The following is a 16,426-nucleotide window of genomic DNA, read 5'->3' as shown; positions in this document are numbered from 1 at the left end:
GAGACCATCCAGACCCCCCACAGAGCCCAGCTGCAGCACTGTTTCATAGCAACTCATTCCCCAAACAAGTCCCCTGGAAGAATTCCCACAGGAGGGGTTGGGGTGGAGATGGGCAGGACTTTCCTGTGGGCTACATTGATTTCATTAATCTCGTTCTCACTACTCAGCCAGTAGAACAAGTAAGTCAAGTTATATGTACTGCTGCCTCCAATTCGGGCTGGAAAGAAAAAAAAGAAGCCAGTGTTCCACATCATAAAGAGAAGCAAAGGAAAAATAATGAGGCTTTAAAAGAGGTTGATGATTTTAACACCTCTAGATCTACACTCATTTGCTCAATACAGCAAACCTTAGTTAGCAAAGTAAGACAAAAAAAATGTCCCATTAAAGAAGCACACAGAACATTTGCATTTGAATGAGTGAGATTCCAAAACCTCAATACTGTAAAGCAGCAGCTGTGGGGCGGTGGAAAAAGAGTTTTGGACTAGGATCTGGGCTCCAGGCCTGGCTCTGCCACTCCATAGCTGCGTGACTGTCCAACTCAGCCGGTCTCAGCTTGGGTTTTTTTCTCCAGTAAATGGAACACTGCGCTAAATGATCCCAACAACCGCAAACCAAGTGAAAACCTCTCTTGTCGTTGTGTGTAGCAGACACTAATGGCCGTTTCCAATCATCTTCACCCTCTGGTCAACTAGCCCACAGCTGGGTAAGTCTGTTGGTCCAAGAAAGGCATCTGGAGAGAAGGTTTATTCTTCTATAGTTCCCCCAATGCCTCTGTTAAATAATTGATAGCGGCTGGAAAATGCTTTCAAATTTGGATGTTGCTAGGCAGAGGTGAGAAGTGAGTCTAGCCTGATTTTATTTAAAGACCATAAAAATCTATAAGCATTTTCTTGCTCTGTGCAGCAAAATCTTTTTTCAGAAGCTAAGGAGTCAAACAACATTTTGTGTGCGATCCTGCTCTGTCTAAGGTAAGGGTTACCTGCCTATTATCTCTGTCCATTCTAGATATCCTGGGGCCTTCAAGAATGGCTGCCAGAGGGGCGCCTGGGTGGCTCAGTCAGTTGAAACTCGGTCAGTTGAACCTCTGACTTTTGATTTGGGCTCAGGTCATGATCTCATGGTTAGTGGGTTTGAGCCCTGGTTTGGGTGCTGTACTGAAAGCATGGAGCCTGCTTGGGATTCTCTCTCCCTGTCTCTCTGCCCCTCCTCCACTTATGCGCACATATATCCTCTCTCAATGTGAATAAATAAACTTTTTAAAAAAAGAATGGCTGTCAGCACTATTCTTTGGCAGCTACTGTGTGTTTCTTTATGAAGCCAGTGTTTTTTATAATGTTTGTTTATTTATTTTTGAGAGAGAGAGAGAAAGAGAGGAGAGAGAAAGAGAGAGATCATGAACAGGGGAGGCCACACAGAGAGAGGGAGACAGAGAAGCCCAAGCAGGCTCTACATGGTCAGCACATAGCCTAATGAGGAGAGAGAAAGAGAGAGATCATGAACAGGGGAGGCCACACAGAGAGAGGGAGACAGAGAAGCCCAAGCAGGCTCTACATGGTCAGCACATAGCCTAACGTGGGGAGAATCTGACCTGAGCAGAAATCAAGAGCCGGATGCTTAACCGACTGAGCCGGTGCCCCAATAATATTTCTATTGTTATCTCCTTAAACTGTTAAAGTATGTAAGTCCTACACTCCTAAGTATTAACAGTATTTGATTTGGTAAGAATGTACCGTGTGTAAATTTCCAAATGGAAACTTCACATAAAACATTATTTAACTGTCAAAAAGCCCCTTTGAATGAGAAATGAGATATCTCCATTTTACAGGTAAGGAAACCGAAGCTAAAATCATATAAGTATCTTGCCCACAGTTAAACCAAGGGTGGAGTTGAAATCTGAACCCAGGGCACTTCAACTTTGCTTTTCTACTCATTCCCCTGTCCTTCTGAAGGTCAGGTGCATATCTTTCACTTCTGTAGTTTTTATTTCCAAAGACTCACACATTCTTTATATATAAGAAATAATTTACTAGCATCATTTGAGTGCATCCCACATACTCCCTATAATTTCAGTATAATCAATTTAGAGCCTTATTAATAGTGAAGAGGTCACATTTCGTACAAGACGCTCAGGGTGGCCTTGAGGTAAATCCTAAAGAGGCCTGATGGTTCAGGACTGCTTCTTCCCAGGCTGCTGTGAATGTGGGGTGACTGATAAGCTTCAGAGAGGCCACCCATGAAGTTATAGTTATTCTGCTCTGAATGAAGATGCAGAGAAATGAAAAGATAGGGAAGACTTTAGGGAAAGACGTAGTACTAGACTCAGTGACTGAATATGGAAAGCAGTGGAAATGAATGGACTCCTCTGCTCACAGATTGGAAGGTGGATGATGTTCATCCTAACACTGGGATCAGGAAAACACAAAGTGCTTGGTGGTGGGGACAGAATGGATTGTGAGGAATGTGTAGGGCAATTAAATGGACACGTCCAACTTTACATGTGGCCGCAACGTTTATTCAAAATTTGGATTGAAGCCTACAGTTAAGTGAAAGCTGAAGCTATGTGACTAGACAAGGTGGAAACAAACCGTGAAGCATGAGAAGTGGAGGGATTGACAGGAGTTGCACTGATGGTTAGGAGGTGATCAAAGGGAGGAAAAAACATCACTAAATGGCCCAAGAAGAAACAGGGAGAAAGTAGAACGAAAAAGGGGGAAAATGTTGAAGGACATTTTTAGGAAAAAGTAACCACAGGTATAAAATTTCAGAGAGCTTAAGATTGTCTTAAACTAATCATGAAAGAAATTGCCTTAAAATTATTGCAACAGATGACTTGACTTGTAGAAATTCAGAGTGAACTAATTTGTGTAATTTCTCCATTATGTGTCATTCTTCAGTCCCTAAGAGCCTTGAAAAACAGATATTACACTGGTAGAGAAAAATGATTCCAGGATGGGTCATGGAAGAGAGTGCTAAAAAAATTTTGTTTTGCCTACTTTATAGTTTTGATTGAGATTACAGAAATAAATCTTATTAATTTTACAAGTCAATAATATCCACCCCAAGGATTTATATTTATGAAATAAGTAAAACTCAAATACTGACTTAAATCCCAGGGTCGGGGGGGGGGTGGTTCTTATAATGAGAAATCCTCAAGAGATGAATTTGATTGAGTGCCTGCTGAGAATTTTACATTGTAGTATTAGTCAGACTTCTCAGGATTTAGCTCATCATATACTTTTCCTTTATTAAATTTTTTTTTCTTACTTTGGTAAGCATTCCAAAAATCGATTGGGATGCAGTTAGCATTACTAATGTTGACCTTATTATAGTGGAAATGACCTCATTATCACTCTTGATGCCAAACAGAATCCAGGACAGATTGTGATCTTGGTCTGAGATGAACAAAACAATATGAGAATGAAAAAAAGAAAGACACTTGGAACCAGTCTCCCACAGAATCCTAATCTGATACTCTTAAAAAAAAATCATGAAATTTTGGTTCCGATGCCAGGGTACACCACCGATTTAAGAGACAGCACGTGTCACGTTGATAGAACTCCTTAAATGAAGTTGTCACGGGTATGTATGTAAAACAATGGAAAAACCCCTATCTGGACTCATTTGACCAGCGGCTTCTACTGTCCCTTATGCTGCAATAAATTTAGACACCTGTCTACCCAGCAGTACCCCGTCCACCACCAAGACACAACTTCAAGTATGGCCTTTCCTGCTATATTTCAGTTCCCTTTCATCATTTACTCCATTGCTATTCATGCCATTTTTCTTTCATTTGCTCCACAAATATTGGGACCACCTTTCTATGTTTCTGGTACTATTTTAGTGGCAAACAAGACAGACAACCACCTCCATGATGGTTGTATTTTAATGAGGAGATGGGAGCCAACGGCCCTGGATGCTCATGTCCTCCCCACTTTTGGCAGCACAGCAGAGAGCTTGGAAAGGAGATCTGAGTTAGTTGAACAGGCTAATTACTAGTTTATCAGGCTAATGACAAGTCGCCATGTTCTGGAGTATCCCTTCCAAGGACACCTCCCCGACCAGGGAACTTGTGTCGTCTCATGGATGCTTTCCGACCTTGCCCCTCTTCTCAAAAGGCACACCACAAATACACAGAACATCCCCAGCGAATGTCCTCCTTTATTGGAACCTTGGCCATGGGACATGCAGACCACCTGCACCCGGTATAAGACCTAACAAGTAACAAGAGTTAGAGACAATGCATATGTTCTATTACTTCTCTGAATGTTTTTCTCCAATAAACTCTGTATCTGAATTGGATGGTGTTGCAATAGATAAACAGATAAAATCCATTTCTTTTTAAGACCAATTTTTTTAAGTTTATTTATTTATTTATTTATTTATTTATTTATTTATTTAGAGCATAAGTGGGGAAGGGGCAGGGAGAGAGACAGAGAGAGAGGATCCCAAGCAGGCTGTGTTAAGCCAGATATGGGGCTCACACTCAAGAACTGTGAGATCATGACCTGAGTCGAAGTCGGAGGCTTAACAGACTGAGCCACCCAGGTGCCCATTTTTAAGACGAGTTTTGACAGTGATAAGTGCTATGAAGGAAACAAAACCGTGCAATGGGACAGGGGGTCTGATTCTAGGTAAGGCCTACTATAGTTAGGACGGCCAGGAAGGCCTTTTTAAGGAGACAGTAATAGAAGCAAAGCAGTAATAATAAAAGGCAGGTAGCCAAGCAAAGAAAGAAAGTTCAAGCACAGGAAACAACAATCACAGCAGATTGGATGAGCATCAGTTTGAAACGTTTGTGGGACAGAAAGCCAGGACCACAGTGACTGAAGTGATGAGTATTAAAAGTGATATCAGAAAGGGGTGCCTGGGTGGTTCAGTTGGTTAAGTGTCCGAGTTTGGCTCAGGTCATGATCTCATGGTTCACAAGTTTGAGCCCCGTGTCGGGCCCTGTGCTGACAGCTCGGAGCCTGGAGCCTGCTTCGGATTCTGTGTGTGTCTCTCTCTGCCCCTTCCCCATTCGTACTCTGTCTCTCTCTCAAAAATAAGTAAAACATTTAAAAAAATTTTTAACGTTTATGTATTTTTGAGACAGAGAGAGACAGCATGAATGGGGGAGGGTCAGAGAGAGAGAGGGAGACACAGAATCTGAAACAGGCTGAGGGTTCTGAGCTGTCAGCACAGAGCCCGACACGGGGCTTGAACTCACGAACCGTGAGATCATGACCTGAGCCGAAGTCGGACGCTTAACCGACTGAGCCACCCAGGCGCCCCTAAAAAAAATTTTAAAGTGACATCAGACAAGTAATCAGAGGACCTGTAAGGAGATTAGATTTTTTTCCCTCTAACTACAATAAGAAGCCATAGGAGAATTTAAAGAGAAAGATTATAATATAAATTGATAAATGTATTTAAAGGTTTAACTCCTGGGTTTGAAGGAGAATGGCGTAGAGGGCACATGAATGGAAGCCAGGAAACCAGGTAGAAGGCTAGCGCATGATCCAGGTGAGAGGTAAGGGCAAATGAGCACATTCCAGTTAGTCTGCAGGACCCACACATGAGCACTGACTGGATGGTGGACGTAGGAAAGAAGAACCATAGAAGACTGACGCCATGGCAGTGAGAGACGGTAGGCCTTTCCATAACTGGTGCACATGGTCACTCAAAATCATGTACATGTAACCACTGAGAAAAAAAATAGGAGGCGGTGGGAAATGAGGATTAATAAAGACTAGAGATCTAGTGTAAATAGCAGGTCAGAAAGGCCAATGTTTGAGATTGAGCCAGTGGTGCTGAAATATGCTCGGGAAGTTGACCGCTCAGTTTGTCAGGGGGCAGCGGCCACCTGGGGCTTCTCTTGGGGAGCCTAGCAAGCCAGTGCTCACTGCAAAAATGTGACAGCTTATTCTTCAAACCTGGATTTCAAAAGGGGGACAGATGCCAAAGGCTTGTGAGAAGTGAGCTCACGGTCTTTTATGAAAGTTCAGGACCAGAGTCTCAAGCTGATTTGGAGGTCTGCCAGTAGAGTTTACCTCAGAAATTGAGAATCGGTCACAAGAACTCACGTAAACCAGAAAAAGAGGTGGGAAGAAAATTAATCGCTTCTTCAACTCCTACGTGCTAGGAACTTCACACAGGTTTCCTCTGTTCGTCCTCAAAAATAACCTTGTGAGAAAGGCAGAGTTTCCTTCATTACCTGGAGGAACTGAAGCTACGAGAGGTTTATGCATAAGCTCAAGGCATTACAGACAGTGGTCAGGATTCGGATCACGGTGGCCCAGGCCACTCGTCTCCCCACGGCACAGAGAGCCACCGTCAAGTAGTAGGGAAACACGGGGATGCACTAGTGTTCAGCCTTAGCCACCCGAAGTTGCCTCATGTGAGCATGGTTGAGGGGTGGGCTAGCAGGTGGACTTTCTCTGGGTCTCTTTTTCTTGCCACCTCCTTTTCATGTTCCAGTTACTCTGGTACTTCTGTCTTGTGCTTCCTCTAGCCAGTAAAATGAGATCTACTATCTGAGCGTCCACCAAAAACACGGCACGAACTGGGGGTCTGTCGTTGGTATAAAAGTCAAAAAAGTTGAAATTTGCTAGGTGCCTTCTTTTCTCCTGAGTGTCTTTTCCCCTCCAGAAGCTGCCTGATTTCTTTTCCTTCGTGTGGCTTCCTGTAGTTCTGAGTCCAGAGATTATAGTTCTCCTCAGGAGGGTTCATTAATAGGAACGACTTTACTACCGAGAAATAATGTTTTAAACAAAAGAATTCTGAATCAAATAGATGGTTTCTAGAAATGTATTCACTTTCTTTACACTCTACTTTTCATAGAATGAATGTTTACTGGTGCTTATTAATTATCTGGTTATAACCAGATCTACTTGGTTGCTACACTCAAAACAATTCTCCCAGACCAACCTCCAAAGACTTCCCTCAGCTTCCCCCCCCCCCCCCCCCCCCGCGTCATTCATGAATGATCTTAATTATGCTTCTGGATTGCCCTCTAATGGCTGAATGTCTGAACTACAAATGGGAAGTACTGTTAGGAAATGTACTCTGTAGAGGTAAGGCAAATAAATTTCTCAGTTCACTAGGTGAGTAACAAATTGTAGTGGACATAGGTCTCCCCAGTAACAAAATACCTTACTCGCTGTGAACTATGTACCACCTTGACTATTATTAACTGCAGTAGAAAAACAACAACAAAAGAAGATTCTTAAAAAGCTCTTCAGATGTTGAAAAAAGATCTGTGGCATGGTTATTGAATGAAGACAATAATTAAGTATATAATTAATTAATAATAAGTATATTAGATAAGTACTGGATAAGAAAGTACTGAGGACAATAACTCGTTCTGAGGACTAAAGAAAGACCTGTCAGGTGAACCGGGCTTGATTTGGAGACTGCACACACAGACTTTCTTGAAGTAACACCGCCACCTTGTGTCTTTCTGAGATACTTGTGATAAAAATATGCAAACCTTTCTTTCAAAAATGTCCTCTAATAAAAGAAACTTGAAAATCTGCTTCAAGGTGCAAATAGGAGAACAGGAATTTATTTCATTTTATCTCAATTCCAGTATAGCTAACATACAATTTTATATTCCTTTCAGGTGTACAGTATAGTGATTTAAGAATTCCATGTATTAGTCATTGCTTATCAAGATAAGTGTACTCTTCACAAAAATAAATTCAAAGTGGCTGAAAGACCTAAATGTGAGACAGGAAACCATCAAAATCCTTACAGGAGAACACAGGTAGCAACCTCTTTGACCTTGGCCGCAGCAACTTCTTACTTGACACGTCTCTGGAGGCAAGGGAAATAAAAGCAAACTTGAACTGTTAGGACCTCATCAAGATAAAAACCTTCACAGCCAAGGAAACAATCAACAAAACTAAAAGGAAACTGATGGAATGGGAGAAGATATTTGCAAATGACATATCTGCTAAAGGGTTGGTATCCAAAACCTATAAAGAACTTATCAAACTCAACACCCAAAAAACAAATAATCAAGTGGAAAAATGGGCAGAAGACATGGATAGACACTTTTCCAAAGAAAACATGCAGATGGCTAACAGGTGTATGACAGATGCTCAACATCACTCAGCATCAGGGAAATACAAATCAAAACCATAATGAGATATCACCTCACACCTGTCAGAATGGCTAAAATTAACAACTCAGGAAATAACAGATGGTGGTGAGGATGTAGAGAAAGGGGAACCCTTTTGCACTGTTTGGTGGGAATGCAAATTTGTGCAGCCACTCTGGAGAACAGTAGGGAGGTTCCTCAAAAAAATAAAAATAGAGCTACCGTATGACCCAGCAATTGCACTACTAGCTATTTATCCAAAGGATACAAAAATGCTGATTCGAAGGGGCACATGCACCCCAATGTTTATAGTAGCACTGTCAATAATAGCCAAATTATGGAAAGAGCACAAATGTCCGTTGACTGATGAAGGGATACAGAAGATGTGTGTACATATAAACACACACACACACACACACACACACACACACACACACACACACACACTGGAATATTACTTGGCGATCAAAAATAATTAAATCTTGCCATTTGCAGAAATGTGGATGGAACTAGAACATATTATGCTAAGAGAAATAAGTCAGTCAGAGAAAGACATACGATTTCACTCATGTGGAATTTGAGAAACTCAACAGATGAACATAGGGGAAGGGAAGGAAAAATTAGATAAAAACAGAGAGGGAAGCAAACCATAACAGACTCAAGTACAGAGAACAAACTGAGGGTTGCTGGAGGCAGGGTGCCTGTGGGGATGGACTAAATGGGCAACGGGCATTAAGAAGGGCACTTTTTGGGATGAATCACCGGGTTCTACTACTGAAGCCAAGACTACATTTTATGTTAACTAACTTGAATCAAAAACAAACAAACAAAAAAGGTAAGTATACTCTTAATCCCCATCACCTATTTCACCTATCCTCCCAGCAACCTCCCTTCTGGCAACCATCTGTTCTATATAGGTAAGAGTGGTTTTTTGTTTGTTTGTTTGGTTTGTCTCTTTTTTTCCCCTTTTGATTGTTTTGTTTCTTAAATTATAACATGAATGAAGTCATATAGTATTTGTCTCTCTGATTGGCTTATTTGCTTGAGATTTCATTCTTTTTGTGGATGAATAATATTCTGGTGTGTGTGTGTGTGTGTGTGTGTGTACACACACACTACATCTCCTTTATCCACTCATCTATTGATGGACATTTGGGCTGCTTCCATGTCTTGGCTATTGTAGATAATGCTATAATAAACACAGAGGTGCATATACCCTTCAAATTAGTGTTTTCATATTTTTTCGGTAAACAACCAGTAGTGCAATTATTGGGTCATATGATCTATTTTTAATTTTTTGAGGAATCTCTGTAGTGTTTTTCACACTGGCTGCACCAGTTTGCATTCCCATCAACAGTGCAAGAGGGTTCCTTTTTCTCTACATCCTTGCCAACACTTGTTGTTTCTTGCGTTTTTGATTTTAGCCATTCTAAAAGTTGTGAGGTGACAGGTCATTTTGGTTTTGATTTGCATTTCCCCTGATGGTGAGTGATGTTGAACATCTTTTCATGTGTCTGTTGGTGATATTTTGGATATTAAGCCTTTATTGGACATGCCATTTTTAAATATGGGAGAACAGGAAGTTTTTAAAAAACAACCATACTGAGGGAGGCTTACACTTACTTAATAAAATGCACCCTTTTAAAGTGTATCAGCTCAATGAGCTTTGACAATGTATACACCCAGGCAGCCACCAGCACCATCAAGAAATTTTCATTACTGCTGAAAAGTACACTTGTGTCTATTTACAGATAATCCCTTACCTCAGGCAACCATTGTTCTATATCGGTATAGGCCAGTTTTGACTTCTTAGAATTTCATATAAACAGAATTATACAGTATGTACTCTTTCATGCCTGTATTTAAGTATTTTTTTTTGTTCAAATATACCCTTTTTGACATCTATTCATGTTATTTCATGTTATCAGAAGCTCATTTACTTTTGCTCCTGAGTACTATTCCTTTGTATAAATACACCCAAATTTATGTACACATTTTCTTATTGATGGACATTTGGGTTGTTCCCAGTTTTTAAACTTATGAATAAGACTGCTATGAATATACATGTATATAAGCGTTTATAGGTGTTCTCATCTCTCATAGTAAATACTTTGAGGTAGACAGCTGAGTTTAGTTTTATAAAAACACCTAAATATTTTCTAAAATTTTAGAATCCTAGAGCAATCAATGAGAGTTCCAGCTGGGCCATATCTTTGTTAATATTTGGTGCTGCCACTTAAAAAAAAAATCTATTCTGGTGGGTGTGCAGTTAATAATGATGAATATAGGAGTGCCTGGGTGGCTCAGTTGGTTAAGCACCCAACTTTGGCTCCAGTCATGATCTCACGGCTTGTGAGTTTGAGCCCCAGGTCAGGCTCTGACATCTCAGAGCCTGGAGCCTGTTTCAGATTCTGTGTCTCCCTCTCTCTCTGCCCCATCCCTGCTCTCTCTCTCTCTCTCTCTCAAAAATAAACATTAAAAAAAATAAAAAAAATGATGAGTATATTTTCATGTGCTTATTGGTCATTCATATGTGTTATTTTGTTAAACATTTAGTTTCCCTTGCTATATAAAATTGGGTTATCTTCTTTTTAAAAATTTTTTTTTCTAAATTAAAAAAACTTATTACTTTTGAAAGAGAGAGAGACAGAGTGTGAGCGGGGGAAGGGCAGAGAAAGAGGGAGACACAGAATCTGAAGTAGGCTGCAGGCTCTGAGCTTGTCAGCACAGAGCCCAATGCGGAGCTCAAACCCAAGAACTGTGAGATCATGACCTGAGCCAAAGTTGAACGCTTAACTGACTGAGTCACCCAGGTGCCCTGGGTTATCTTTTACTTATTGAATTGTAAGTTTCTTTATATATGCTCTGTACCAGTCTTATGCAAGATACATGTATTGTTAGTATATTTTCCTAGTCTTTGACTTGCCATTTTATATTCTGAAGTGTTCTTTGAAGAGCAAACATTTTTAATTTTGACAAAGCTTAATTCATCAATATTTTACGGTTACAGCTTTCTGTTACCTGTTTAAAATTTTTGCCTATACTGAGATCACAAAAATTTTCTCCTGTTTTCTAGAAGTTTTATAGTTTTGATTTTTACTGAGGTTTTTTTTTTCCCCCCATATAGATATTTCGCTGTACCAGCACCATTTGTTACCATTGAATTACTTTGGTATCTTTTCTGAAAATCAACTGACCATATTTGTGTGGGTCTATTTCTGGAGTCCCTATTTTGTTCCATTTCTGTATTTATCAAACATGAGAACAACATGACATTTTCTTGCTTGTTGTTGCTCTATATTAAGTCTTGAAGTCCTTGACATTTGTCCTTGCTTTTAAATTATTTTGGCTACTCTAGGCCCTCCTGCATTTCCTTATAAATTTTAAGACCAGCTTAAGTTGTACAAAACACAGGGACTGTCCAAACAGTCCAAAGCTGGGACTTTGGGAAGACAGTGCATCTACTAAATTGGGAAGAATTAGCATCTTAACAATATTGAGTTTCCCAATCCATGAACACATTTGTCTTTGTGTTTTTTTTTTTTTTGTAGTTTTCAGTATATAGGTTTTGAATATATTTTGTCAAATTTATCTTAAATATTTCATGATTTTGATGCTAATATATTTTAAAATTTTCATTTTCTAATTTTTGATTGCTAATATATAGAAATACAAGTGATTTTGCATATTAATTTTGCATCATGTGGCCTTTTAAATTCACTCATTTATTCTAACATAATTTTTGAAGATTCCTTAGGAATTTCTATAAACATAGAATGCTAGGGGCACCTGGGTGTCTCAGTCAATTAAGCCTCCGACTTTGGCTCAGGTCATGATCTCACAGTTCATGGGTTTGAGCCTGGCATCAGGTTCTGTGCTGACAGCATGGAGCCTGGAGCCCACTTCCAGTTCTGTGTCTCCCTCTCTCTGCCCCTCCCCAGCTCACGCCGTCTCACTCCCTCTCAAAAATAAACGTTAAAAAATTAAAAAAAAAAACAACGTAGTAATGCCATCTGCAAATAAAATTAACATTTAAAAAAATTTATTTAAATTTAAGTTAGTAACATATAGTGTAGTATTAGTTTCAGAAGTAGAACGCAGTAATTTATCACTTAATATGTAACACCCAGTGCTCATCCCAACAAGTGCCCTCCTTAATGCCATCACCCATTTAGCCAATCCCCCCACCCATCTCCCCTCCAGCAACCCTCAGCTTGTTTCTGTATTTAAAAGTCTCTTATGGTTTGCCTCCCTCCTTTTTATCTTAACATCTTTGCTCCCAACACATAAAGTGCCTTTCACTTCTGTCTTGCTGTTTTCTACTAGCCCAAATGGCAATGACTTTATTCAATGTTGAATAAAGGTGATGGGAATGGAGCCTTGTTCCTGACTTTAGGGAAAGTGAATTCAGTCTTTTGCCATAAAGTATGATGTTAGTTGTGAATTTTTAAAATGTCCTTTAACAGTTCCCTTTTACTCCTATTTCAATAAGTTCTTTTTTGTAATAAATATAAACTAAATTTTGTCAAATGTATCTTTTCTTCTTTTCCCGGAGCAAGAAAATATGTTTTCTTCCTCCTTTATTCTGTTAATGTTAAATTATATTTATTTTTCAAACGTTAAGCCAACCTGGCATTTTTAAGAAAAATTACACTTACACATAATATATTATGCTTATTATACATAGCTAGATTCACTTTTGTAATAGCTTGTTAATTTTTGCATCAATATCACGAGACATTGGTATGGGGTTTTGGTTGTCAGTGATATTAGCTTCAAAAATCGAGCTGCTAAGGGTTCTCTTTTCTCTATTTTTTGAGTTTGTGCTTATTACTACTACTATTATTATTCCTTAAAATGTTTGGTGAAATTCATCAGTGAAGACATTGACCTTGGAATTTTCCTTGTAGGAAGGTTTTTAAGTATGAGCTCAACTTCTTTACTATATTTATAGGGCTATTCAGATTTCCCATCAATAATTTTTGTCTTGCAAAGAATTTGTCCATTCCTTCCAAGTCATCAAACTGAATGGCGTAAATTTGTACTAGTTCTATCCTTTGAATGTCATGGGATTGAGAGTGAACTTGTATGCGTTCTAGATCTTGTGTCCCCCAGGAATTCCTCATCTTAGAGCATCTAATCGCTAGCCCAGTCTTGTGGCAGCTGACCTTACATTCATTAGCACAGCTTAACTTTCATTAACAGACTCCAGGGGAACTCTGCAGATTTCTAGACCTCTTTCTCCACCTACTCCCCACTCCATGCTAGTCTGCCCTAAGAATTCCAGCCATCTCCGATTCCTTGATCTCTAATAATTACCTCCTAAACTCAAGACTACTATTCTCTACATGGGAACCTTTTTGCTGTCTTGTGGTTTGGCTTTGGAAAGTGCCCTTCAGGCAGAGTGTTGGTGTGACTTTAAGACTCACTTTATTTTATCCTCTCCTTACGGATCAGCCTTGTATCTCCTGTTTCCCAGTCTCTGAAAACAGTTATTTCAACTATTGTGTCCAGTTTTGTCATTTTCTCACATTGGGAGGGCAAGTCTTTTCCCAGTTTTTCCATCATGGCTGGAAGCAGAAGTCCTCAAACACTCTTGACCAGACCACTGATCTTCCCTCATCTAGGATATCCCAACCCTGTTGCCAAGTGTGCTTACAGCACTATCAGTCTTAGGTGGGATGCAATATGAACAATAGAAAGGGAGGGCATATTAAAATCCACTTAATCAACTATCACTGCAGGCACTGGATGTTGCAGATAGATGGTCCTCTTGCATAGTGAATACATTATATCTTTCCTAAGTATAGGATCCTTAGGCTACAATGAACTAAACTGAGGGCTAGGTATTAAATTTCCCATTTATTAAAAGAGCTGGAAAGTAGCCATCTGGGGAGTTACTATGGGATGGTAGGGAAACATAGAGATAAAATGGAAAAAACAATTCTGCTGTAGGAGTTGGGATGCTTGGTTCGAATGCCAGGACTTTACACTTATTTTCCTCACTTGCTTCCATTTCTGTCTGTAAAAATAGGCAACTGAACTAATTGCTCTGTGACAACAATTCTGGTTTGGCCATTAGTACTACTGTTCTGTTTTCTACTATTTTTAGCATTATCCCATGTTAATTGGTATAATATCAGTAAACTAGAACAATTATCTTCTTAAGGGTTAAGTTACTCCTGTGGCATCAATTAGCAGAGGGTAGGTGCTAAAAGCAGTTCAAAGAAAGTGAGTGGAAGATAAAAACAGGACTATCAAAGAGCTTCTTGTATAATGTAGAGATCTCAATTTCCAATTAAAGAGTTCTGGGTTAAAAGGATCACAAGATAACAGGGCCTATTTTAATCTCCCATCTTCTTATTAAAATAGCAATGTCAAGCAAAACAGGAGCCCAGAATTCACCTCCTCCAACATCTAATAGAGTAATTATTAAAATCAGCAAAAATTCCAAGAACAAGAACCAAATAAGGAAAAGCACACAACTTCATGCCATAACTTCAATGAGCTGTGAAAAAAGAAAAAAAAAACAAACAATTCTGATGTAGCTTGTCATACCTCCCCAACCTTTACCCTAAGCTCCAGAAAGAGAGTGAATGAAATGTTGAGAATTTCCATAAATATTTCTTCCTTTGGAGAAAAGCCATCAGAGGGGTTTAATAGGATAGTCAGGCAAAATTCAAAAAGAAATCTTTTAATTTTTTTTTAACGTTTTATTATTTATTTTTGAGACAGAGAGAGACAGAGCATGAACAGGGGAGGGGCAGAGAGAGAGGGAGACACAGAATCTGAAACAGGCTCCAGGCTCTGAGCTGTCAGCACAGAGCCCGACGCGGGGCTCGAACTCACGGACCGTGAGATCATGACCTGAGCCGAAGTCGGACGCTTAACTGACCGAGCCACCCAGGTGCCCCCAAAAAGAAATCTTTTAAGAGTAGAAGCCTCTGCAGAAAGACAGCAGAAGCAGGAGAGGTATCAGGCCTGTCTGGGACCACAGATTTCCCCCCATAATAACAGGGTACACTCTAAATCAAGTGAATGTTAGGATAGGATACTGGGTCACATTTCAGAGGAGAAAACAGAACCTACATCCTTAAATGAAGGAAACACAGATGGAATTAGGCCTATACCATTTTCCTACATCCTCAGGCTACGGAGAAGGAAACAGAAGCAAAACATAGCTTTCAAGCCATGGTTCTCAGGAGATAAACAGGATTCTGCAAAGTATGAGGACACTGCACTACTGAGAGCAAAGTGAAACTTAAGAGTAGCCCACGTTCTTTCTACACAAGATGAAAAAGGAGTGACACCTTGGTCTTGTTCTCTATCTTTGTGCATTGTGTGTTTTAAATTTTTATAAAAGATGTTTTTAAAAAGGACTGTTTAAAATTATACATTTCTGCGGTGTTGGTTGTGATCTCTCTTCCTTCATTTGTGGTTTTATTTATTTGGGTCCTTTCCTTTTTCTTGTTGGTAACTCTGGCTAGGGTTTATCAATTTTGTTAATTCTTTAAAAGAAACAGCTGCTGGTTTTGTTGATCGGTTCTAGTGTTTTTTGATTTCAGTATCGATTTCTGTTCTAATCTTTATTATTTCCATTCTTCTGCTGGTTGTGAGTTTTATTTAATGTTCTTTATCCAGCTCCTTTAAGGTGTAAGGTTAGGTTATGTATTTGAGACATTTCTTCCTTCTTAGGAAGGCCTGGATTGCTATATACTTCCCTCTTATGACCACATTTGCTGCATCCCAAAGGTTTTTGACTGCTGTGTTTTCACTTTCATTGGCTTCCATGTAACTTTTTATTTCCTCTTTAATTTCTTGGTTAACCCATTCATTCGTTAGTAGGATGCTCTTTAACCTACAAGTATTTGTGGTCTTCCCAATTTTTTCCCTGTGATTGATTCCAAGTTTCAAGGTATTCCAGCATGAAAATATGCATGGTATGGTCTCAATCTTTTTGAACTTGTTGAGAGCTAATTTGTGACCCAGTATGTGATCTATTCTGCAGAATGTTCCATGTGCACTGGAGAAGAATGTGTATTCTGCTGCTTTAGGATGAAAAGTTCTGAGTATATCTGTTAAGTCCGTCTGGTCCAGTGTGTCATTCAAAGCCATTTCCTTGTTGATTTTCTGCTTAGATGATCTGTCCGTTGTTGTAAGTGGGGTGTTAAAGTCCCCTACTATTATTATATTATTATCAATGAGTTTCCTTGTGCTTGTGATTAATTGATTTATATATTTGGATGCTTCCAAGTTGGGAGATATTTACAATTATTAGATCTTCTTGGTGGATAGATCCCTTAATTATGATATAATGCCCTTCTTCATCTCTTGCCCTTGCTTTGA

Source organism: Panthera pardus, unplaced genomic scaffold, assembly GCF_024362965.1.
Source record: "Panthera pardus isolate Hobbes unplaced genomic scaffold, ASM2436296v1 HiC_scaffold_8, whole genome shotgun sequence".
In the NCBI taxonomy this organism is placed as follows: domain Eukaryota; kingdom Metazoa; phylum Chordata; class Mammalia; order Carnivora; family Felidae; genus Panthera; species Panthera pardus.
The sequence above is the reverse complement of the archived record's forward strand: the minus strand, read 5'-3'. Positions refer to the sequence as shown.